This window comes from Brassica napus, chromosome C2, assembly GCF_020379485.1.
Source record: "Brassica napus cultivar Da-Ae chromosome C2, Da-Ae, whole genome shotgun sequence".
Lineage (NCBI taxonomy): Eukaryota > Viridiplantae > Streptophyta > Magnoliopsida > Brassicales > Brassicaceae > Brassica > Brassica napus.
In genome coordinates, this window is record NC_063445.1 from 32,551,049 (window position 1) to 32,557,048 (window position 6,000).

Here is a 6,000-nt window from a genome sequence, read left to right on the forward strand (position 1 = left end):
TCAAACAAGTATCTGGAGCTGCAGGTAAACATTAGTTCATATCCTTTCTCTCTACTAATTTTCTCTCTTAGTCAAAATGTGCTTATATTAGCAAGATCATTGACCAAGATTGGACAGACTTCCATGAATCAAGTTTTAATGATGGTTGCCACCAAGTCCTGTTTACTTCTTTTTTACCTATATCCTAAGATTATTTGTGAAGCAAGCCTTAATGGTTGTAGCCACCAAGTCATGTTCGAATTCTTTCCTAATAAATTTCTAATAGATATATATAATAGTAATAAATAGATATATATATATATATATATATATATATATTTTCTTTTTTTTCTATATTTCGAAAATAGATAGAGAAAGGGTGATTAATCTTTTTACACAAGGCTTTACCTTCCAGACTTGTTGGAAGAATCCGATCCCATGCATACCAAGCCCCAAGACAAGCAGTTGTGTCAAGTTTAGTGTTGGAGGTCAGCTTTGGTTATTTCAAACAATCTTATAAGGTGTGAATAGTTGACAGGTTCATGAGCCGTTCGAGCCAACTTCTCCCATGCTCCTATATCTCTAGAGACAATCTCCAATGGCCCTCTCATATCTCATATACCCTCATTGCTTTAATGAAACATGAATATCCGGTTTTGCCCTTTTCATTTTTGAAATTATTTTTTAATAAAAGATTTTAAATTTTTAAATTTTGAAAATTTCAAAATTTCAAAATTTCAAAATTTCAAATTATACGGTATAGTTTTAATGAGTTATACTTCGTTTTACTGGGTTATACTAATGTTTAGTTATACTGAATTATACTGGTTATACTATGTTATACTGAGTTATATTGAATATTACTAAGTATTACTAAGTAAGTACTACTGAGTGGTACTACTAAGCGCAGTTATACCAAGTTCTACTAAGTTATATTGTGTAAAACTGATTACTACTCGAGTTAGATATACTGAGTTCTACTAGTTATACTAAGTTCTATTAGTTATACTGAGTTCTACTATGTATTACTGAGTTCTACTAAGTACTACTGAGGTCTACTAAGTACTACTGAGTTCTACTAAGTATTACTGAGTTAGTTGTACCGAGAGTAATACCAAGTTATACTGAATTCATATCTGAAGATAAAAATAAATTACAAACACGAAGGAACAAGAACAATAAGAACCCTAAATCATAAAACTCAGAAATATATTTAACAACCCTAAATTGAAAAACACCAGATCAATAAAAACCCTAAAACTAAGTAGATCTTAAGAATATCCGATCTCTTTCTCTGTTTTTGTCACCTTCTTTGTCGCCACATCAGGCTGAGCCACCGTGGATCTGTTTTTTTTTCTGGTTTTCAGATCTAATATCAGGTTCAACCACAAGCACTTATAACCGCTATAGCTTCTCTGCCATATTTGATTATGTGGTTATTAGATATAAAACGAAGAAAGAAAGAAGAAATCTTCACTACCGGATTTTATGTCGAAGAAGAAAGGAGAAGAAAAAAAAAAGAGAAGTTGCACAGAGGAAGAGAAAAAGCGCCGTAGAAGAAGAGAGAAAGAAAAGGAAAAATGGGAGAATTAGTAAATAGAAACTAATTCATAGATATTTAGGGTTAATAATAAGGGACAAAAATGTAATCAACCAGCTTTTCGAATTAAAAATAATTCAAAAAGAAAATAGTTTTTACTAAGGTCCTTGAGAGATTGGCTTATAAGATAAAGGGGCACCAGAGGAGTTGCATCCAGGTTGATCCACTTTAGTATCTTTAGTACTATCTTCAATCAGTAAGTTTAGAATGGTGCTAAAGAGTGGTTAGATAACAAGCAAAAATCTATTAGTTCATTATCCCCTTCTTGACTAAATAAAAAAATTTGAAAAACGTTTTAATAATACTCATAAATAAATTACTATTAGTAAACTGCCCCACAGACTTAAACTACACTGTCACCAGTGTAAATTCAGTCGGATTTATGGTGATAACTAAATCATAAGGACTCAATGTAACAAGTTAGAACGATATACCAGACCGGAATGGATGTCGACCTATGTAAGGATGTTGATATCGGTCACGACAGGTAAGGCAATGTCGATTTATGTCGACAGCTTCTCGTCGGTCGATACTCACGGCAATCGTCCACTCGGATCTTTTTGTTTTTTTTTTTATGACCTGCAATAATTAAAAACCAACATAAATAGCAAATTAATAAAAACTTAATAAATGTTACCTAATAGTGGGTTGCCTCCCACTTAGCGTTTTGTTGTAGTGTTGAAAGTTGGAACTTGTTGGAAAACAAGTGTCCATCTCTTCTTTGCGCTTGTTGAACCATGTACCACTGAAGTCTCTCATTGCTTCATCCCCTCTTCGCCATTTTTCTTTTATTGTTGCAGTTGTGTTTTCCATCCTCTGCAATCTTTCACCAAGACTCTCAAGGTTGAACTGATATCTTTTAACTGTGGCGTAAGTGTCAGCTGAGATCTCCCCTCCATGGTAATGTGCGTCGGACATGTCTGATGTCATCTTTGGTACTAGCCGGCCTCAGTTTGTAGTGTCGTCGACCGATGTTCGATGATGAATGTCGGTCGATTTGTTGTTGCGTCTGTTGATCGATGACGATGCTTCTGGTCGATGGGAAATGTAACTCAGAATGTCCACCAATTCCCCTTGTATAGCTTTAATCTTGGAAGTCAAAGCTAATGTTAAGATCCATTGGGAAATAGATGTCATCACATCTCCCATCATCCTCTCTTCTGTAGTGTCTAGAGCTCTATAGATCCCTTCTACCAACTGATCCATTTCTTCACTAGTGTGAAAATTTTGTTGGGACTTCCTCGTATGTGGGTGTGGTAGATTGTCGTCGACCGATGTTGGCATCTGGTTGTCGATCGATGTGCGTTGACGAACGTCGATTGATGTATGTTGATCTCTGTCGATCGATGACGATCGAGCAACGTTGGTAGCATGTTGAATTCTGGCTATGTCTTGCTTCATCTCCTCCATGCAAGTAGTTAGCCAACTGATACTATCATTCAATGGATAGTAGACACCATCAAGTTTCATTCTGAAAGCTTCTTTGTTCTTCTCTTGTTCTCCACAGACTCAAGAGAACATCTCATTGATCTCGTTCTTGGTGTAGATCTCTGGTACCAGCTTTGTCTCTGTGAATGAGCTAGCATGTTCAGGAAGACATATGTAACTTGGCTTATCTCTCGAAGCTCTCTCCAAAACTCTTCTGATGTCTCTGTTGTGAACACGAATGGTGTTTCCATCTAGATCTCTGGTGTATCCCTGATCATCTTTGTAGACTCCATACTGATCCTTCTCCTCCCTGTAGAATTTCCTGGTACCGTGGGAATCAAAGGCCCTTCTACTGAATTATGGACGTCTGTCGACCGATGTTGGGACATCAGCGTCGATCGATGGTCGAGTGGGATGGTGAGACCTTAGTTTGAAGCTTTTGTCTATGCCACCAGCTGCGTCATAGAACTCTTTTGTATCCTTCTGTTGGTATTCTGGAATGTTGCGTTGATGTACGAACAAATTTTCTACTCCATTGGCTGTCTGAAGGATGTCTGCAATATCTTTTCGAGATACATTCAGTATACGTCCGTCTATTGCTCTTGCGTGGCCATCTGGGTCCCTGAAAATACCAAATTTGTCTGGACTTAGATACTCGTTATTAAATTTATCTTTTTCGCTTACAGTGGTTTTGGTTTAGAGCGGATGTCGATCGATGTTGTATGAGCAAGGTCGATCGATGTTGAAGGATTTATGTCGATCGATGGACGGCGTGCACTTTTGATCATATGGTTGTATCATGTTCTTCCCCAGCCAGTTTCTGATCGATGTTGATCTGTTTCATCGCGTCTTTGCATGTTGAGAAGTTCATCATATGTGAAACCTTCATGTAGTTCATCTGCTCCTGGCTCAATTATTGTTGTTTCTACTGCATAGCTTTCGTGATGGTGATCATCTGCCCAACTGCCAATCCAGTAGTCTCCCTATTGCCCTCGGTTGACTTCTGCATCGATCGATGCGTAGTTAGAAATGTCGGTCGATGCACATTTCCGGTTTCTCTAATGAGGTTGAGTATCGTTCGATGGTGATCCTATTATGTTGATCGATGGTGCATTCCTTTTCCAAGAGGAATGATGTAGACGTGTATCTTCCTCATCAAGGATGACTTTGTACTCAGTAGCTCGTTCATTCTCATAGTCTTCATCATACTCTTATGTATGCATGTTCTGCATGGTGTAAGCGGCAATAGTGGGGTTGTAGTAGTCTTTCTCCCAATCATCTGGACAAGTGTCGACCGATTCTTCCTTGTATGTATCGGTCGATTTTCTGTGGGTATTGTCGATCGATGTTGCACTGTGAGTTTCGATCGACGCTGAGTAGTCCGTCTCATACTCGGCTCCACAGTGGCAAGCTGCAATGATTTCTGGATCATTGATTCGCCTGGAGGACGTCTGTGGCTTCTTGACTGGAAGGGGGTCGTAGTGGGTATTAGGATCTATGAGCGTCAAGCACAACTGATTGGATTGTAGGTGACACACTGCTCCCTTTGTTGACAAGAAAGCTTTCCCAAGTAGTAGAGAAGAGTTCCAGTTTAGCTTGATGTCCAGGACATGGAAATCAACTGGAACTAGGGCACTACCAATCTGCACCTCTAGGTCTCTAACAATTTTTCCTGAGTTCCTCTGGGAACAATCCACAAAAGTGAACAATTCCTGCGAAGGCTCCACCTGCAGACCTAGATGGTCTGCCATAACCCTAGGTAGGAAGCTGACTGATGCTCCTGTATTGCACAAACCATGTGGGAATTCAATACCCTTCACCGTGCATGGTATTGCAAATTGCCCAGGATCACTCTTATTCTTCAATGTAATCCTCATCCGCATCTTTTCTCTAGCTTCACATAACATTCTCTTGATGTCTTCTTCTGATACGCCCTAAATAAGTGAAAGGATCACTCAATCGGACTAAAGGGATATGAACTTGCCAAAAGGGAGAACTGATGGATTGAACGGTGACACAATGGGTTGCGGATGGCCCAATGATACTACCAGACTTTACTTGGTGCTTGATATGACTCACAAGTCCACCAAAAGAAGGATTTCTAAAAGCTGCCTGATATGACGCACAGGTCCAACGATATAGAGATTTGTTTACTTGGAGATAACCTCACCAAGAAACGAAAAGTGTTCTACAAAGAACAAAGAGATAAACTCAAATAAAAGGGAAAAAGGACTTATGATTTCATAGAATGAGATTACATATTTATAATAGAAGTAGTCAAAGAAAGACTTAAATAATTTGTGGAAAACTAGAAACTTAGAAAACACAAACAAAGACTAAGACTAAAGACTTTTGTAGAACCGAGAAGTTGAATTTTGACTAGTCTTTGAAGAAATCAATGCAACCCACGACCATGACTTCTTTGTTGACTCTGTTCAGATATTTCTTGATAAGTATGGGTTTGAAATGGACTGAAGAAAGGGCTGGTCGAATTTGGCAAGAAACAAACCCGTATTGCACTTTTTATGAACTTTTCCTTGGGCTGGACAAGGCCCATTTCGTCCAGCAACTAAACCAACTACATCTTCAGTGTCACTTAGCTCACTCAGCTCCAAAGTAGTGTCACTTAGCTCATCCAGCTCCAAATTAGTGTCACTTAGCTCATCGAGCTCCAAAGTAGTGTCACTTGGCTCATCCAGCTCATGCATACTCTCTTCAGCTGGTTTCAGCTAGTCCTCAGTCTCACTAGCTGGTTTTAGATCAGTATGCTCGTCATTAATCCATCCTGGTTTGTCCTTCGTTGAAGAATCATCTGTCTCAGCCATGGTCGCATCATCTTGGCCCGGGTCTATGATCCAAGGCGCATTATCCTCTTTCTCTCTAGTTTCCTTGAAGAACATCTACAATCTGTGGGTATAATAAGCCTCTTCGAATGGCTTATGTAGAGGAATACTGAAGACTCTCTTTCAGAAATTTTCCTTTTCCTTTTCATT